Consider the following 22,036-nt stretch of genomic DNA (forward strand, 5'->3'; position numbering starts at 1 on the left):
AAACAAGCGGACGGCTGGTAAGCGGACGGCTTCTTCCTCGCCTTCCTCCTCACCCCCACCTTAATAACCTCCTCCCATTCCTCCTGACTTCTCCTGCAGTTCGTTAAGAGGAAGGAACAATGCAAGAAGGAAATAAGAAGGAAGCTTGACAAAGGATCCACGAGACATCGAGAGAGCGTACCACGAAGAAGAAAGGATTTATCCTAGTCTCAAATGACCTTCGACCATTCTCATCCCTCCTTTATTATTCCTCATTTAGATATATATTCTTATTATTTTTCTCTTTTTCTCATTTTCCTCTTCCATCTCCCTAACGAGGAAAGGCATCGAGGTAGACGTTACGCAAACATAGTAGAAATATATAACAAAAAACGCATCGAAGTCTCGATTTAAATGTACTTATTTACTTACTCGATGACCGGCCACCAACAAGCTTCCCTCCGCAAATAAGGACAATGGGATATCGGCTGGTCTCTGACTGATTCCTAGAACGTATAACGTGTATTTGTTAAATCGGCGAGCGTGATCGACGTAAAGGAAAGATTGAGATGATGACCTTCTTCAAGACGATGAAGATGTGTGACACGAACTCCCAAACAAAGCCGACTCTTGGCGGAGACGCGACAGAGAAAGTGGTGGGAATTAGGGAGTGATATAAGAGCGATCGAGAAGCTAGGAGAGAGAGAGAGAGAGAGAGGGAGAGAGAGAGAGAGAGAGAGAGAGAGACTAATGTTTTCAACTCGAAAAGAACGATTAAGTTTTGACCTTCGTATATTAAACAGAGTACACGAAACTGCCATCGGAGGTCGTCCGAACGCTCATTTTCAACGTGCTCTATGTTTATACTTGACTAAATGCTTAAAGGTTAAATACGATATTACGATGTTTCTCTATTCCATATCTCACTCTCTCGTGGCTCTTCGGATAAATCACATGAAGGAAGTCTGAGCAACGAACGTAGCGTTTGCGAAAATTTTGGACAGCTCGCTGACGCTTCTCTACTTCCGGTATTCGTTAGGTATTATTATTATTATTATTATTATTATTATTATTATTATTGTTATTATTAATTATTATCATTATCATTATTATTATTATTATTTTTATTATTATTATTATTATTATTATTATTATTATTATTATTATTTTACGTCTTTCAAAACGATTTAATCGTTTGTTGCTTTTCACGAAATGACTCGATCATCCGCGACAGATTCTTGCTATTGTTTATTTCGGAGTTGGCTTTAGCGTATTGATATCTATGGATATTTTATGCGCTTTTCTTTCTTTTCTTTTCTCTCAATGGCGGGACTAAGAGAAAAGAGAAGAGAAAATAAAATACCTATAAAGAATAAACACGAACGGGATGACGACGACGTCGAAGACGGCGCGGCGGAAGGAATGCGACAGGCGATTCGGCAGCTACTAGTGACGTTAATATTATTATTACTATTATTATTATTATTATTTCATCACTATTATTATTCTATTTTATTATATTATAATAATTATTGTTATTATTATTATTATTATTATTATTATTATTATTATTATTATTATTATTATTATTATTTTAATTTTTATCATTATTATCTCATTATTAATTATTAATATTATTGATATTATTATTGTTGTGCCGTTCACGATATTATTTTTCGATGTAGACGAAGTCTCTTCGAAGAATGTTTATTTTTTTACGAGCACCGAATTTAAGGTCGTTAAATTGTCGATAGAAATTGTTAAATTTCATCTTATTTTTCTTTTATTCGAGTTATCATACGTTAGAAATGTTACAGGGCTCTTCGAACTGTCGTTCGTTAAAAGCCGAGAGATCTTTATTTTAGTTACGCGACTAATACGCGTTTAGAGATTTTTATTGGATGGAAATAACAAGTAGAACCGGTAATTCTTGCCACATTTTGCGAAAAATATCGATATATAAGTGTGAGATATTAGATGACGAATAATTTCTGAGAGGCGGGGTGCTATTTTTTTTTCTTTTTTTTCTCTTTATATTCAGAGTTTAATTCTTTTTATTTTTTATCTTTTTTTTTTTTTTGTATTTAAAAATTTTTATTCTTATATTATATTTTATTTCTAATTTTTACTTAAACAATGCGAAATGTTGAAAATTGATATGAAAAATTTTCTAATCGTTCGAATGGTCGGCGGTGCAATGATATTTGGCTTGTTGCTAGTCTTTTCGCGTTCCTTCTCTTTTCCAATTTTCGGCTTCTTATTTTTCGCAGAAACGATACGAACATGAAACTGATGATTGAAACGTATAAAATACAAACAATAAAAATAAATAAATAAAGAAAAGAAATATGAAGAAAAAAAGAAGAATGCGCGCAAATGCACCGCATAAATAAAATAAAAATATGCGGAGCACGCACGTAAGAATTAATTCTCACCGGACGAGTATCTCACTCTTAGTACATTAAATACGTAATTTGGTGTCAGGGTAGACCTTTCCATAGATATAGAAATCCCGTTGTTGGTATTACATACTTAACAATTAGATTATTCGTAAAAAATTAAAAAAAAAATAAAATAAAATACGAGGAAATGTTATGCGAATGTAATAGTGCGAACGAGCGAGTGAATAAGAGAGAGAACAAGAGAGACAGAGAAGGAGAGAATGCGAAATAAATAAGGAGAAAGCATTAAGCGAAAATTAAGCAAAATTTTGGAATTATAGTATAAAAATTAATGCATATTATTTTTCTCTCATCCTTCGCAAGCCTAGTGCCGTTTGCCGTACTTAGATCCTGACCACGATTCGTATCTACAATAATTAATCTGTCGATTGTCTTTCCTAGTATAGCAAAAGTATAAGATACAAATTAAAAAAAAAAATCTTACGCGTGTATGTTTTGGATACCTTTAAAATGAAAATAAGTAAAATAAAAAAGCTGATAATCGTCCGATTTAAAGTGTATATTTGTATGTATACATATAATTACCTATACGTATGCAAACTACTGTTACGAATCGTGGAAGAGCCAACGATATACGTAATAATATTGTAGAAAAAATAATATAAAACAAATAAAAACATATGCATAATTGCATACCGCCATACTTACGTAAAATACATAAAACACGTATCTATACGAAAGAAATAAAAAAAAAAACACACGAATCTCTTCTCTTCTAAAGTCAGGATGTATCGTACGCGGGGCATTTGTAAGAAATGATAACGACGTAAAGCCATATTGTACACAGACCGTAATATATATATACACAAATATATATTATATTAAAAATAATAGATATATTATTACATATACATATATATACATACGAGGAAAGAAATTGAAGAAATCTGTTGTACACCGTGCTCTAAAAAAAAAAGACACACATAAACACGTAACTACAAGTAAATGAACACACAGACAGAAATTTGGATAGAGTGATAACATTTTAGAATACGTATGATGTGTACGTAATTAAAGAATAATAATGCGCGACCGTTTATTCGAGAAAAAACCGTACGAATGGGTATGAAGGAAAAGAAAAGAAGAAAGCCAAGGCCAAACTCGGATGGCGACTTTTTTACGGGGAAGACGAGAATAAAGATGATAGAAAGGTACAAGAGAAAGCTTGAAGATATTAAATAAGAAAGGAGGGAAAAGGAAAAAAAAAAGAAAGAGGAAAACAAACAGTCATCTGCACCAAGGGCGAAGGAAGGATGGAAAAAAAAAGAAAATTCCTACCCACATAGAAACGGGATAACGGAGGCGTTCTTATTACTACTCTACCGCTGATTATCTTAAAGCTAAACTAATAATTATAAATACTATCTTATACGTAACTTTTAACGATTAAGCTTTGCGCATGCGAATTCGCGAAGACTATTTTACTTCTCGGATGACGAAAATATCTCTCCGCGCATAATATAAAGCGCATACTGCGATCGAAAAGAAAGAATTAAAGGAAGAAAGAAAGAGATACAAAGATTCAACACACACACACACACATACAAAAGGATGGACGTATGCGTGAATAAATAAATGGATGAACAAACAAAAATGCAACAAACAGAGAGAGAGAGAGAGAAAGAAAGGAAGAGAGAAATATAAAATATGTGCGTCTATTAAAGTAAGATTTCTCGATAGAAAATCGTTCGAATCGATCTATTCTTCTTAATCTCTTCTATTTCTCTAATTATAAGTTTTACGCAACGTGATTAAACGGACGAGTGAAATCATGTCGTAACGTAAAGAAAAGGTTCGAACAAATTCCTCGAGAAATTTTCAGAACATCGGTCACGGTGTTCCTACATTTTTCGCACATTCAACGCACATAAACAACAAACCATTTACTCTTGTACGTAGTCGTATATCGGTTCCGCGCAAGCCACTATTTTTGATCATCACTAATTCATCCCACTTTTAAATTGGATCGTACCAATTTAAAGAAGATACCAGCTCTTTTTTACGTATTTCGTTATTTATTTTGTATATGACATGCAAAAATTCTTTCGTTTCTTCCGTCTTTTGTTGCGTCAAAGAGAAAAAGAGAGAGAGAGAGAGAGAAAATGAGATAATATGAGAAACGCGTGTGAACGTAGATATGAATTAACTGTGGCTAGGATCGTTTAAAGGAATTTAATGAGAAAAAAAGAGAGAAAGAGAGAGAGGGAGAGAAAATTTTGTTAAGCAAAAGAATCAATGTGAAAAAACTTATGCGACATTTTTGTATCTATATGTAGAAAATTTTTATATACTTACGACTTATTATTGACTATTATTATTATTATTATTATTATTAGTAATTATTATTATTGTTATTATTATTATTATTATTACTATTATTATTATTATTGTGTCATCATTATTATCATAATCATTATTATCATGATCATGATTATCATCATCATCATCATCACAGTTACGTTTTTACGTTTTAAACCGATTAATATCGTTAAATTCTTGATAACGCTAAGCAGGTAGTAACTGCGGCAGCTGCGCCGATACGTCCGACAAATTAGAGATATACGTAATAACGCGTAAATGATATATAGTTATTTTTATTATTATTATTATTATTATTATTATTATTATTATTATTAATATTATTATTATTATTATTATTATTCTTATTATTATTATTATTATTATTATTATTATTATTATTACTATTATTATTACTATTATATAATAATTATTCTAATGAAAATTATAGGAGGAAAAATTTGTACAGTTAAAAGAAGGCGGAAGGATATCTTGACTTCTTTGGTCATGATAGTTTCTACTTATTACAATTAAGTCTCTTAATCGTTATTAGCCGTAGCGATAATATCGGTATATAAATACATAGATTCATATATATAAATACGTAAGAGAGAAGAAGGAAAAGAATGAAGAAACGATAAGAAGGATAAAAGGAAAATAAAGAAGGAGAAAGAAGGAGAAAGGAGACGACAGTTCAGGCAATGGCACCTTCTGTATAACTTCCTTACGACGATTGATTTGAGAAAGTACTCACGAATAAGTGGAAGTGTTCTCTTTCCTCTCTTCTTTAATTTTGTATATGACTTTAAGTATAATTTTTGTTCATTCCTTGACATTTGTTATAAGACACATGATCATTTTAATACGCTTTCCGTCCTTATTTTCGTCAAATTTCAATTTAAGCTTATCATTGAAAACACTCCACGCAAGCGTTAGAGTCTCATCGATCTTTCGTCTCGTTCTCGAATCCTTCTTTGGGTCTCGCTAACCTTCGTATCGTCGACAGAGGAAAGTAGAAGAAGAAGAAGATGAAATATAGTGAAGGAGACTTTAGTTTTAAAAAGGGCAAAATATAAAAAATAAGAATAGAAGAAAAACCGTGCGCGCGCCGTCCACTTGCAAAGAATAATAAATAAATAAATAAATAAATGAATAAATGAATAAATGAATAAAAAAATAAAAAAAAAAAATTAAACAAATAAAAGAATTAAAACGACAAAAGTTACGAAAGAAAATTTCCTTTTTCTCGGCTTACCTCTTAAGAGAATTACGGCAATTACTTGAAGAAGAAAAGAAAGAAAATAAAAACGAAAAAATAACAATTACGATATAAATAGAAAATATTATTAATTCCAAGTAACTGGCGCGTAATCATATCATGTGTATCACCTTCATAATGCTTTCTCACGGCCGTCTCGAGAAAAAAATACCCCTCTCCGAACCCTATCCAAGAGTGCTTTCGTAGAACTCTCGTCCCTTTGCCTTTTTCGATCTCATCCCGCATATTTTTTTATCACTTGTCCCTTAGACTACTCTTATCGTAGATGTATTACGTTCGAATTTGAGCATAATTATTCATTTAAGTATGTATGTGTAGTTTATATTGGAACAAGAAAGGAAAGTGTCCATAGGGAAAGAACGTGCGCGCGTATGTGTGTGTGTGTGTATGCGCGTGTGTACGTATGATCGAGAGAGAGAGAGAGAAAGAAAGTGAAAATCACGAAAAAAGGTGTCAAAGAATAAGTGACTAAAATTTAGTAGTACAACTTGCCCGACTTGCCAAACTCGCGTAAATAAAAAAGATAACAAAACAATATTACAGATAAGAAGGAGTAGTAGAGTCGTTCGAAAAGAGAGAAAGATACAGATATTTTCTCTTATATTCTTTTAGTTATTTTATTCTCTTGATTTTTATTAGTCACTTTTTCGAACGACATTTCTTTTACGAATTTCCCTCCCTCGCGTCCCAGAATTCGCATTGTCTCCTATCCAACAACAACCCACACGTCCTACTCCAGGAGCCTTTTGGCTTCTCGTGGACGAGGACTTCTCTTTATCCGAATTAAGAATTACGAAAAACGATGAAGAAGAAAAAGAAGAAAAAACTTAGAAGAAGAGTGTAGTGAGTTGTCTCGTGCGTTGGTTAAAACGATGAGCCCATTTAACACGCTAGCGAGCGAGTGATTTGCAACTGCGAGAGTGTTTGCTTCGAGGATATAAATCGACCGTTTTATGTGTGCGTTTGTAAGTACGTGCGAATGAAAGTATAAGAAAAAAGGAAAGAAAGAGGGAAAGAGAGAGAGAGAGAGAGAAAGAAAAAGTTATCGTAGGATACGTGAATGAGAATATCTAAATACGTGCGTCGTCGTACTGTGTCTCTTTCAAGCGAGTCCACGAAAGAAGTCAACAAGATGCATAAAAAGTGCACTAACTTTAGAACTTATTCTTGAAAAATTGGAAACTATTAGTTATTCTTTAACGAATATTTACTATTATTATTATTCTTATTATTATTACTATTATTAATAAAGCGATCGAAATTATTAGGCAAGATCAGGTTGAAAATTGTTTGTTATAATGCATTTTTTTTTTACACGACATAGAATATTGTCATTGTTTATTTATGAACTGTTTAGTTTGCGTAATATTTTTCTTCGTAATTGTTTTTGTTATTGTGAAAGAAAGAAAGAGAGAGAAAGAGAGTGAGGTAGAAAGAAAAAGATGATGAAGAGAGAATGATTGAGTGAAAATTATACGTATTATATAAGAAAAAAAAAAGATAAAAATAGGAGACGGAGTGTGATAGAAATAGGAAACAATTTTTTATAATGACATAATGTGAACATTGCTTAATCGCGTTTGTATTTAACAAAAAGAACAAGCATATATTATTATGTAATTACATGTCCTTTTGAAATTGTGAACTTCGAAAGGGAATCGGGGGTCGTCACGCATCGTCGATTATTATTAATTTTTTTTTTTCTGATTTTTGTTTTACTCTTTTTAATGGTATTTTGTAAAAAAAAATTAACGAATAGAAGACTTCGGATTTTGTAAAAAAACGAAAAATTATTCGCTATAACGAAACGACCTCATTCTCTTTTTTTTTACGACAGGTTGTAACATAGATAGTTTTTTTCTATTTTACTTTTTGCTTTCTTCCGCTCTTGCATATCGACGAATCGTGTTATCGAATCGAACGATGCATGATAAATAAATAAATAAATATATAAATGTATATATTTATCTATTTATTTATTTTTTAACTTACAGGAACATTTTTTAACTTACGAAAGACAAAATTGGAAAAGAGAAAAAATTGAAATATTTTAATTTTTATAAATCCATAAATATTTTTAATAAGCGATTTAAATTTTGTATTGTTTTTTATTTTATTATTGGTAGCAGTCTCGTTGTAGAAACAAGTTGTTTTATTATTTTTTTTTTTTTTCAAGAAATTCGACACTTTATTTTTAATAATTGTTCTTCTTATTTTAGTCGTTCATACGTATTTGCATAAGCGTGTACGTGATAATGTTGTATATATCGTTACATATGTATCTCTTATATTTTTAACAAAACGATTTGGTATAATCTTGATAGTAGTTCTAATGTGTAAATGATATACTATGCGTGACTTATTTTCTTTTCTTTTTTGTATAATAAGAAAGCAATCGAGCGATCGTGTTGTTTAGTTTATCGTTGAAACTCGCGTTTCGCGATGAACTTTGGCGTTATTAACATAAACAGATATAAAAAAAAGAAATTATTCACGTTTTTATTTTGTCTTTGATTTATTATCATTTTTATTTAATTTTGTTTCTTTTTTTTAATTATTACATTGTCATAAATTTATACGCGGCGTAACGTTTCTCTCGGAGATTCGACCGTACATTTTTTAAGTTTTTCAAGTCGAACTATATTTGTTTGTTGTTTTCGATATTGTGTGATGATTAAAAGAAAAAAAAAAATAAGAAAAAATAACAAGGAGAGAATATTAGTAGCTAGCGTTGAAATTTTTCATTCTTTGTTGTTTCTTCATTTTATTTTGCGTCTCTCCAAAAATTAAAAAACGCTAGCCAAAAATTGCCGGGCATGTGCATATGTTTCCTTCCCTTCTAACCCTTTAATTCTAAAATCTCTTTTTCCACTTTACACGTTTAGGAGACACGTAAAGGGGCTATAGGATTATACAAATGTGAGACAAAAATGGACTCTTTTTCGAAAAACCGACAATTACTTGCTGCGAACAAACAAAAAATGACATGCGAACAAAATTATATGAACAAAAAAAAAAAAGAGAAACATAAGCAACTAATATGAATCTAATAACAACAAAAAATCAATACAGTCTCCCTTGACGTAGAATGCATTTGTGATGCAACGACGAAATTGAGCAAATATAAATCCACAACTTACTTAAATTATCGTTTCTCTGTAAATTATTAAGTAAAATGGAAGCCGTTTAACGTATTACTTGAAAAAATAATACTTTCGATGTAAATATTGATACGTTGCGTGAAAACGAAAAGGGTTTGACAGCATCTGCCCCTTCATCCCGTTTCTCCCGTTCCAATAAAAGAAGATCCTTCAGGATCGACGATCAATGGTCAAAGAAAAAGAAAGAAAGAGAGAGTGAAAGAAAAAGAAATGGATTAATAATAATTAATAAGACACTGATATATACAAATCTCCATTTACAAAAACAAACAAAACACGTACACAGCGATCAGCGCTTTTTGAACGCGTGCCGGTGAATTAAAACCTAATTAATATATAACTATAACGACTAAAAAAAAGTGCGTAGCTGTCCTACAATACATACCTACCATGTTAAGTAATAAGAGTAATGAAATAATGAAGTCTCATGTCTACAGATTATTAAAGATTAGTATTATACCGAACGATGAAAAATTAATAATAGTAATAATAATAATAATAATAATAATAATAATAATAATAATATTAATAATAGTAATAATAATATTAATAATAATAATAATAATATTAATAATAATAGTAATAATAATAACAATAATAATAATAATAGTAATAATAATAATAATAGTAATAGTAATAATAATATTAACAAAATTTATAATAATAATAATTAATAATAATAGTAAGAATAATAATAATAATAAATATTAATAATAATAATAATAATTATTAATAATGATTAATAATAATTAATAATAAAATAATAATAATAATGATAAACAAAAATCGAACGGAGATGGCAAGATTGATGATGATTACGTCTACAACGGGTGAGGAAGTAATCGATTGACAATGAATGTAAATGTATCCATTTTCGAAAATTGATGTAGAATTATACTCATAAGCTATATCTATGATATACAAACGAAATAAAAACACATAGTAAATTATGTTAGAGTACGATTAATTCCTTTGTTAACCCCATTATCTGTCCGTCGATATTATTACATTGTTCGTCGAAAAACGAAAAAAGTCGATGGTCGAATGCGTTTAAAAAATAAAAGGGGATGGAAAATTATCTGAAAGGTTTCTTTTTTTAAATCTAATTTTCCCAATTCCGATGGTGGGCTGATTAGAAATACTTGGTATATTTTTGTTGGACGCTCGAAAATAGTCCTTTTTCCATTTTTCTCTTTTACCCTTGAACCCCTTCCCACTAACCCTTCCTATTCCTCTTTACCCGATTTTCGCCACTTTTACGCTCGGACAGGCGGAACATTGAAATCGAAGTATCGAGTGGTCGCGCCCACGACTTCGGATATTTCGGAATATAACCGTATCGGTTTATGCATCACGCTGACCCCCACGGGAAGGACGTGATAGTAGGGGTTAAAGGGGAAAGGGGGAGGGAATACATTGAGCTTCGCTTCCGACAAAGCACTCGAACCATTTACCAAGCAATTCCATCGGCAATGTCTTCTATTTCGTTACAGCACTCGGTGTGTGCCATTTAGTTAGCAAGTTTTGACTTTTGTTTTCGTCGCATTTCAAAATGCATACATTTTTACTACACTATACTCGTAAAAATAATATTAAATATTTGTAATTTTATTAGTAAATACGACTATTGGAAAATATGTTAAGCTTTGAATTAGAATTGATAATTTTTTTTTCTTAATATGAATACGGGAAAAGTGTCACTAAAACTTATTAGTACGTAGATATTTATCAAACGTTACTTCATCATTCTTATCAAAATTATGATCTCGAATTGATCTTAATAATAATATCGCGTAATTTATTTCCAATATATTTAATTATAACTATAATTACATGATTTTTCTTTTATAATACAATGATCCTGATTATACGTTTCCAAGCTAAATTATTTCAGTACCTAGGTAATAAGTACACAAACGTTTAATGCAGTTTATGAAAAAAAAAGTCTTCCCAAAAATAAAAAAATAAAAATATAGAAAAAATATAGAAAAATAAAAAAAAGAAAACAAAAGTGGTAGTATTCTTAGACGAAAAAGACGTCGGTTTTTACGTATCGCCAATCTCACCGATGCAATTACGCATCGTGCAACATAGCATACTCGATTGACGAGAAGGACTCGTGCATTAACCGTGATTATAGTGTTCGCTTGAGCGCTCACAATAAAGCCCTGACCGATCAAGGCTGATTTATAAACAATGCACACCTCGAGAGTGCACCGTCTCGCTAAACTTGAAGAACACGAAAATGCATCGAGCTTCTTCTTCTTTGCAAGAAGGTGAATTCTTGGTTGCTAAGATGCTTCGTAACTGAGCCGGAGTTAAAATAGATGGATGGATGTGGAAGTCTGAAGATTCTCGCGAAGGTCCGCTTAGTTAAAAACAGAGAAAGAGCGAGGGAGGATTTAAGCATACTTGTAAAGAGAGAAAAAGAGAGAGAGAGAGAGAGAATGAGGGAGAAGAAGAGGAAGAAGAAGAAGAAGGACGGATGCAAACGGCATGGAAACAGCCGTAAAATTACAGTGTAAAACACGTTGTGTACTACGCGAAAGCGGCGGTTCGCGAAATTTACGACTTTGGAGCATCGCCGATGAAAGACTCGTAAAGGCTCCTATAATTGCGTGTAAATGTTTTTGTTTTCCCGCTATCGTTAACCATCCCAAGACTACGTAGAGTACTTGATTTACCGTCCTCCTCGTGAAACGATAAGTCGCTATTCTTCTTTCTCACTCTCTCTCTCTCTTTCTCTCTCTCTTTCTCTTTTTCTTTCTTTTACCAAAGTGTGGTAGTAGTATTATATATTTTACCGAATTTTTTTTTTTAATTAAATAGATATGAAATTTGTACGTCGGGGATAATATATATTTTTTTCTATTTTAATATTTTAAAAAAATATAATTTATATATTTCCAAATAAATTTTATATTCTAGAAAATATATTTTTTATAAATATGCATTCAGTGAAAACTATCTGTAAGGATTAAAGATGCATATATTCTTTTATCGATTGTTTCGACCTCTCTATTGTTTTCTTTTATTCAATCAATATATTATTATAGTTTACATTATTAAAATAAGTATTCTATCCACAACGATCGCAAACGCTGGGCGCGTGCCGTCCACTTAATAATAACTTCCGCTGGAAATATTCAACATTCAAATGGTTAAGAAAACAAGTAATCGTTTACTTACAATTAGATGTAATTATTTGAATATCAAAAACATTATAAACAATGAAAAAGAATAAAATTATTTACGTATCAGTCTGATTGTATTTTTACAGTGATCAGAAAGAGATAAAGTTATTAAGCTGTAGGAAAAAAACTTTGTTCCGTTTAAAAGAGATGAAAATCTTTGTTTATTCAATTATCTATCTCTAAAATATCTCGTGAGAATATTTAAGTAAGAAAAGGGTGGAAAGGCTGAGGGGTATATACGTAGATATATCCGACACCTTTTCTATCTCCATAAAAGCGTAGTGCGCGGAAAGTAAAGCGAGAAATAGTCGAAGGCGATGCAATTTCAAAGACGTTAACACCCATCGAGCGTATCGCGTGGACCTATCGGGGATCTTACGTTACCGGGATTTACAAACCTACCCACCCGCCTTCGCGACACTTGCTCGGCAATAACTTCTAGTCGGCCGAGACGTAAATTCTCCTTGCGTTCCTACATCGATCGGGAATAGGTATGTAGTACTTACGCAGCTACGCCAATTACGAGGAAGAAAACGGAAACTGAATCTACACGCGTTTATTTCAACCGTGCACTTTACCTAGTATAAATATTGATTTTTATTTAGATTTTTTATTTAGATTTTTATTTGCATGTATGTGTTATATATGCTGATACGCGTGCTACGATTATATTTATGTATACGCGTAGATAATTTTATTTATTATAATATGTGGTTATTATTAATACAAAAGAATTTCAGGTTTCCATGCATAGAGTATGTCCCGCTGTTGCATAATTCTCTATTTTTTTTGTCCTTTCTAAAGAGCCTTTTTTCAGTCGTTAAAAACAAGGATGACGAGTCGCAACGAGTACTGGACCCAACCTCCGGCAATTTTTCTTCCGAGACTGCATTTTGAAAAAATTACGAGGCACTTTCATTTCGAGCGAGATCGCCATTTGCCTATCTAGGATAGTACTGGCAGTTTTATATAGTAGGTAGGAGATATATGTAAACGAGAAAAAGAAAGATTTTAAATTATTATAAACTTCACTTTATTTTTGACATCTTACGTATAATTTAATCGTAATCAAAATTATTTTCGCTTTAAAGGAAAATTCTTAACGTTACGCGAAATTATATTAAACACTTTAGAAATTTGTCATTCCTTATGAATATTTTCATGTACGAGGAATAAAGCATTCCGGATAGTTAGGTGGTTCGTATATACACGCATAAGTACTAAAGCCTTGAGAAAACGTGACTGGATCTGTCTAGCTTTCTAGAAGATTCTCCTAATCGAGCGTAATGCAAATACAATGTTAATGTCGCGACTAAAAGTGTATTTTTACGTCATTTTTCAAAAAAGCTTCTTTGAATCAGATCTCGATCAGAAAAAGAAAGAAAATGTCCAAGAAAATGCACGTAACGTTCCTCTAAAAAATTCCAGTTTTTTAAAATAGATGATACTATTGCATTAAAAATCTCGCATTTTGCGATTCATTTCACCTGTCGTCGTTTTATTAAATGATTTTTTTTTTAGCGGGAAAGAAATTAACGGAAGTCTTAAATTGTATCGCATTGTACGCGGGTAAAGAAAGTAGCGTAGGTTTCTTATTAATGTTCACCCGGGCTTCTCCAATGAAACGCACGTGTGACAAATTATGTTCCTTGTATTAAGGAAAAAAAAAAAAATAGAAAAAGAAAAGGAGAGAAAAATAGCAATAAGTTTAAGAAGAGCATTATAGTCACAGTGTCGAACGAAGATTTTCAAATAAAAAAACCAATAACTACAAAATTTTGTCTGCGGGAAGTAAAACGGAGAGGGATAAAAAGGATTTTTTAAACGAAGAGATGAGAAAGAAAGTAAGAAAGAAAAAAAGAATGAAAGAAAAATTCCGAAGCTTTCTCTAGCTTTCGAGAAAAAATCTAGTGGTCGATTCGCTTTGCAGAATCGTATTTTTTCATAGTGGGAGTGTAAGTAGTAGAATGAGAGAAATAAGGATAGTCATTGTTCGAGAGACGAATGAAACGGATCCTCGAGAGCAAAACTCGTCGCGATCTCTTTGTCCTTATCCCCCTTTATTTCCGGAGGGTCCAGGACGTTCGCGTGGAACGCCATTGGCAATCTGTAAGGTCCGTGGAAACGACGAGTATGGAATATTAATTCGTAGGGTTAGAGTTACCGACGTAACGCATAACGGTGTAACGTACACCAATCTCGAGAAATACTGAAATATATACACGTGTTTGTGTATATATATGTGAGAGCGAGCAGGACCGTTCGGCATAGGTGGAAACGTGCACATATATCCACGTCGCAAAGAAATATATGTGTCTTCTCCATCGAGCCTCTTTCCCGTCTCTTCTTCTTTCCCCTTACTTATTGGTTTCGTCGGGGCCGGTACTAGAGTGGAAGAATAGTGGCGGACGAAGGCACCGTCCTAAGAAGGCCTGAACCTTTGAGTAAAAGAAAGAGTAAGAGTGAGAGTAATAGAGAGAGAGAGAGAGGGGAAGAGAAAGGAAGAGAAAGTGAGAGATGGGAGATCAAGAGAAGGATCAAGGATGAGGAAAAAAGGAGAGACGACTAGAAGGGGCAACCTCCCTTAGGAGCTTTTAACGGAAACGTATAAACGGACGAGAGTAAGGAAACGGTGACCCTTTCGACCTAATACGCGACTTCGCTGATATTTCCTTCTCTTAAGGATAATTCTTTATGCTTCCTGAGGTTCACTCTTTGCCGGATAATAATTGTTTGCTCGTGTCTTGCTGCGTTAATTTATTTATATATATACAAAGTGAGAGTGAGAGAGAAGGAGAGATATAGAGATATAGTGAGTGAATGTAAAAGAAGAAAGAAATATTTACGAAATTTTCACAACAAGGACAAGCGTTGTTTCGAAGAAGAATTCAAACAGATAATTCGAAGCCAACAGAAAAAGAGAGCAACGAAGAAAGAAGAAGAGAAAGGGGGAGAGAGAGAGAGAGAATAAAGTGAGAAAGAGTTAGAGGCGGCAAGTGGCTTCTATACGCGTCGTCAACTTCTTATCGTCGACCATTTTCATTCTGTCCCCTTTCTGGCTTTTCGGCTCGAACAACTAATTGAGATCGTATCTCTTTTCTCCTAAACGATATTTCAAGCGAGTCCTTCGATATATACAATGTAAATCGACCGTATTTGTTTCTTTTTCGCGATTATCAGAAACTCGTGGTAACGTGAAATGACTCGTAAGCAATAATCGATCGAATAACGACGAATGACTGGTTAACTCTTCTTTTTTTAACGACACACTTTCCTCTTCTCTCGATACTCGTAAAAGTATCATTAGGTGTTCACGTGAAGGTAGAACGATGATAAGTTCGAACGATAATCGACTTTTTCCGGTGATATCTAATATTTAAGTATTATCGAACATGAGAACGAACGAATTTCTCTATTATCTTTTTAAAGTTTTTTTATTTCTACTCGTTCGCCCTTTCTTCATCCCCCTTTTTCTTCATCCTAATCCTTTTATATTTTGATAATTTCTTAAGAAATTCTCTAATTATCGCCTGTTACGACATAACTTAAATACGATTCAAGTATTCCAATTTGTTCCTGAGCATTATGCGCATATTTAAGTAAATATACTATACTCACTTATAACAGTATTCTTTTTAATTTTCATTTAACCGATCCAATGAATTTTATTTATGACTCGCGATCAAATTTATTTACTGTAATAGATAATAATAACGTCCAAACGCAATTTCGGAATAGGTGAATAGATCTATAACGCGCATTTACGTCTATTTTTTGAAAAAAAAAATAAAAAAATAAAAAATGTTCTTACCAAGTAACACTGACGATAATTTACGGTCCGATCGTAAATATCTTGTTGCTTTTCCTTTCCCTTCTTCTTCTTCGTCTTCTTCTCGGTAGGACCGAGTTGGGCTGTAAAAAATTTCACTTTTTTAGGAAATAGATTTGAAAGAAAGTTTTTTCTCCATTCTCATTTTCCTCGAATACCCGGCGATGTTCCCAGTATGGTAAGCTTTTTAGCCAATGGAGAAAGCCTTTCGTTGCTGGAAAGAGGTGTCTCATTGTGTGAAATGTGTCTCCTTAGTCTGAAGTTATCCGTTCGAAAGGTTGAACGCATCCTTTGAACTCTTCTCCTACGAGTTATTCTAAACTTTGCCGATTTTAAGATCGTTTTATTTTCTTTTGTTTTCCTTCTTTTTCTCTCACCCCTTTCGAGATTCGATTAATTATTATTATTATTATTACGAAATATAATACGGATCATGTGCAATAAAGTGCTTTTTGTTTGTCAGTGTAATGCATCCCTCACAAAAACAGTGTTCTATTTTTTCTATAAATATAGACTTAGTGTTATGGTGATTTGTATAATTTTAGAATACCGGCGCCATTATTCAATGTAAGTATTTATTTTATTTATGATATTATTATTTTTATACTGTACTAAATATCAAAATCAAAAAATCATTCGTATCTTTATGATTTATTTTTTATTCATTTATTTTTATTTCTAATTCACAAAAATGGCATGTACGATAATTTGCTAACTCGCGAACAAATCTTGCTTTTTTTAAAATAAAGAAAATATCATACATAGAAGAAATGATAATTAAAAAGAATTATACACAAAAAATCAAAAGAAAGAAACCAACGTAGATACAAAAAAAAACACGAAAAAAGAAAACGAGAAGCTCGACGATTGGAGAATTATCGCAGTCGTTAGTAAGAGTAAAATTACAAAAAGTATTTTATTCGGAGATAGATTGCGGTAAATTTAGTTTGAAAATAAGTGGGAAATGGAAGGAGAAAATGGAACGGAAGGTCGTTTTTCGCGACGACCTTTCGTCGAGGATCGAACGAATGAACGAACGAACGAACGGGAACGTTCTTCTCGAATGTTGGTGTGGGTGGGAAAAAGGGTAAAAGGGTGTATGGTGTGGAATGGGTAGGGGGGAGGGGGAATATCGAGCGCTCGCTCGCGCGCATTCGTAGTTAACAATTTAGTCGAGAAGGCGCGTATAGAAGCAAGAAGCCGGTTATCCGATTTTTCGCATGCAATTTTCTTGGCTAGCCACGTTGTGTCTCTTACAGCAAAAACGGTAGATTGAAAGTCTAGATTGTCGTCTTTAACGATCTCCTTACTAACCCCCTAACCCCCTAACCCCCCCTGCTTTTTTTCATTTCTCCCCTTTATATGCATACTTACACGCACAAGCAACAAAATATACGTACTTGCATATTACATGCATACCACTAGCAAATTCTTAACTATTTTCCACTTGTTTGACTGGAGTACCCATGTAAATTGCGAACAAATTACAGGAAATACGTTTCGGAGACAAATACGTGTCTCTTATTCGTGATTTTTCTCCACGAACAAATTCATTTCTCTTTTGTCGTCGATATATTCTTAAGATGAGGGATTTGTTTCGATTTTTTAACTTTTACTTTTCTTTTAGCTTTTTTTATATTTTCTTTGTAAGTATTTGTATGAAAGAAAATGTAGAGATACTATACGATCAATGTGGATTTATATTTATTGGAATATTTCGTATTGCACGTAATATGCGTGTACTTAACTTATTTTTATCCTAATTAATGTTTAAAAAAAGAAATCAATGAAATCTGGTGTTTTCTACTTTACGATTCCTGATATTCTACGTGTTTCTACCCGATTATGTTAGACATTGCTACACTTTTAACATTAAAGATGCATCTAGGATATAAACGACGATTGACGATAATGATATTCTAATGATTAGTCTGAATTTAACCAAATGGATAACGAATACATTTCTTACGAGAAAAAAAAAGTTAGAATTTATAACGTTGAGTGAAATGAATTCGTTAGTTTTATGTCTTGCAATTATACGAATAAATATAGTATATCTTTTAAAATTCGAACAGACGAAAAGGAAATAATGTTTCGAGTGTATAAATACGATACACTAATTAAGTTCTATATCATTCGTTTGGAACGAGTGCTAATTATTTACTCGAATGCTATGCCGATATTTCTATGACGTTTGATTCTCTCAAAACGAACCTCACCTACGTATGTAAATCTAATGAATAGACAAAAAAAATTACCTGCATGTATTAGGGACCTACAAGAAGGGAATTCTTTGCATGCAACTAGCGTGCTAGCAATTAGTGAAAGTGCACATGTTAACGGTGCAATTACGAAAACACGTTAATCGATATTACGAAATCATTCTTAGTTTGCACGGAACGAAAAATTGTTGTTTACAAACTTCATTTTGAAGATTAACGTTAAGATTATTTAACGTTCGATTATTCTTCCTTAATAAAAGAATTGTATTTTCTTCTTCCTCTTATAAAAAATAATAAATAGTACAATCCTTAAATAATTAATACTTTACTTAAAATAAGAAATATTAAGAAATGGAATATTTAATTAAATTTCCTACGAAATAAATAAAACATTTCAAATATTATAGAAAAAAAGAGAGAAAAGGAAATTTAAGAAAAGAAGGAAAAGGAAATGTACTTTTTTATTGTTAGCAAGATTGCAAAGTTAACATAGAACTAATTACGCGAAGACACGCCGCGATCTATCTAAATGTATTTTGCACATACGTAATATGCTTTATATCCATAATCAACGTTCAGTAATGGCACTTAAGCATCCACTTGTTGATACCATTTATGACCTTTTGTGCATGGCGTTACATGTGTAAAATGGTCACATGGATGTCATACCAGCACGCACTCGCGACTACGTTAAACGTTAATACCGTGTATACACGCACGGCTACTTAGCCGGCCGCGAAAACACGTTGTTACGTTTAAAGAAATTATTATGACGTTTTCTTAGTTACTTTGACACCAAACGTTGAATCTCCTTGCCAACTAATTTCTATTTTCTTCCCAAGTAAACATAAAATAATTACAGAAAACACATTTTAAATCTACCGATCTAACAATAAAGTATAATAATATCTAAATTATAATCTCAACTATGAAATATCTCAAATGTTAAATAAATAAATTATAATAAATTTGTTCGAAAAATAAATAAATAATTACAATAATAATATAATAAAATGATATAAATTTATTTAGATGTGAGAGAATGATATTTATCAGATTAAGAAAGAAAAATGAAAATAGCTCAAATCAAGTAATAAATTCTGAGAACGTAGAATAGTAAATCCGACAAGACTATAGTGATACCTACGTTAAAAATAAATCAATCGAATAATTGTGGCTGATTCGATTTAGAACTTTCTTTTCGTCGCGACGTACAAGCGACATCGCTTTGCATAGAAATGGCTGACATAGCAAACGTACGAATGGCGAGTGTTCGTAAAAGCGTATCGGATCGGACTTTGGCCCTTTTACTCTTCTCTCTCTTTCTCTTTTCTTTTCTTCAGTCGTGTTCGAGCAGTCACGCTGTAAGTAATTCGATTAGAAATGTATGTAATGGATCGACAGGCTGTCTAATAAACGATCCTTGAATATACACTATTCCTCGGTGGGTATAGTAAACGCCTTCTTTTAATACGATTCAAAGTTTGTTCTTCGGATCGTTAACTTTGATTGCTTAAATTGAATGTTATTACTACACACATAGCTATTTGTATCCGTTATTCTTTCTGATCGTTTTTCGTAATCGTCTAATACGAAATTATGATGGTAACGGTAAAAAAGTATTTCTTACGATCGAATCTTTGCGTAATAATGATTTATTCGTTTATATAATTTTCAATGTCAACGTTAGTATCAAGGTTCTCGTAGGGGTAGACAAAGCAAGACGTATGTATTAAATAATAAACAAACTAAATAAACTGATCAGTCGAGATCGAACATCGGTCGAAGTAACATCTACTTTTTCGGTGAGTTTTTAAACGAAATCAAATTATTTTAAAATTAGTTCTAGTAAAATATTTTAATTAATAATGAAGTATTTAGAAATGACCGGAGATAAGATGAAGTATAGTATTCTTGAGTTACTTCGAAGCGAGAATAAAAGATGTTTAGAAATTTGGGATTGTACTTTGATACTTGGCCAATTTACTTTGGAATGACGTATACAGGGAGCGACGGTCGTCGGATACGCGCCATCGAGCTTCGCAAATAGGTAGGTGTTGTATGTAGAGTACGCTCGCACCATCTAGATTTCAGCGAACAGCGAGTCGCGATGTCGTATTGATCTTTTTAGTGGCGGCGCGTCTCCGCAGATGCAATCCAACTGGTGCAGAGTAAAGGTCTATATTTCCCTCGGGAGAAATACATTCCGGTATTCCTATAAACACAATTTCCCAGGGAATATTGTGCAAGAAGAACATCTAACCAACGTAGTACAATCACACGTAACGTGCACTGAGCGTAAACGAAGCTGCCGGTGACGACGTTAAGGTTCACCCATTAGTTATCTTCTTTTCTGCTTTTACATTGAAATAACGTTAACATTTTTTCATTATTATTACAATACATTCGATCATACAAAAGGGAAGTAACGATTAAATGACCAATTTAGAAGATGCATTTATAATCAATTGTCGATTTAATGCTACAGCGATTAGTGAGTTTAGCTGCTTTGTTAATTTTGATTATTTTTATTCGTTGACAATAAATGTTTGAATTAGTATCCGATCAATAGGCTAGAAAAGTATCTACTCTTGAATCCGTCGGCGTGCTTCCTATAGTCGCTACGATGTGAAATAAAGAGAAACGGATAGATTGGTTGTTGACTTTTTGAAATAGGACCATACATTGGAAAATATATATAGGTGAAATGATAAACGTAAGAAGGATATATGTAAATAAAATATATTCTTATTATTATTACGTACTCATATGTACGATATCGTGAATCGAGCGTCGGACGTTGTTGTAGCTCCCGTGGATAGCGCCACTCTGTCTAGCTGATGTCTACGCTCTGTCAACTGTTTTATATTTAATCCGGGTCGTTTTAGTAAGCAATAAACAAACAGTGTATCGCATAAGCGCCGCTCGAATTAGCCTCAATACCATTTCAAACGGCCGACTCGCATTTATGAAGATGACCGGGGCTACAGTGGCCCACCCGAGATAGAAAGAGAAGGAGAAGAGTGAGAAAAAGAGAGAAAGAAAATGAAGGAGAAAGGGAGAGAGAGTTAGGTCTTGGAGTCTCGATCGCTTCTCGGTAGAACGTAAAGGGGGCTGAGCGAGATTCAAGTGGTGTGGTGGTGGTTTCGTGATGGTGGTGGTGGAAGAGATGCGTTGGCAAGAGTAGGGAGAGGATAGTAGTGGGGTTCTACTGACGTCACGAATCCCCCATAGCACCGCCTACTGGCTCACGATGGGCGGGAATCCCACGACGATTTACGAGCTAACGCAACGGCGACATCTACTGGCGATTCTCGAGACTAAGCCACCACGAACGGTGGCCATTACGCTCTCACCATTGGACAGGATCGTCGCACTACGCGAATCAGACGACCTTTTCAATATGGATTTTTCTTCCTACCCAAAATCGTCCAGAATGCTACTCATAAATCGTATATAATTTTTCCAAGATCTCGCGAATCCTCGTTTAAACGATTTTCTTCGTATTACAAATAGCACGTTGTTGCCCACGGTAAATCTATATTTGGCTAATCGAAGAAGAAAGGCGGGCAGGGTGGAACGATCTCTCGGTGGCTACTTTCTGTAAATAAT

The sequence above is a fragment of the Polistes fuscatus genome, unplaced genomic scaffold (assembly GCF_010416935.1).
Source record: "Polistes fuscatus isolate 324 unplaced genomic scaffold, CU_Pfus_HIC Scaffold2, whole genome shotgun sequence".
Classification (NCBI taxonomy): domain Eukaryota; kingdom Metazoa; phylum Arthropoda; class Insecta; order Hymenoptera; family Vespidae; genus Polistes; species Polistes fuscatus.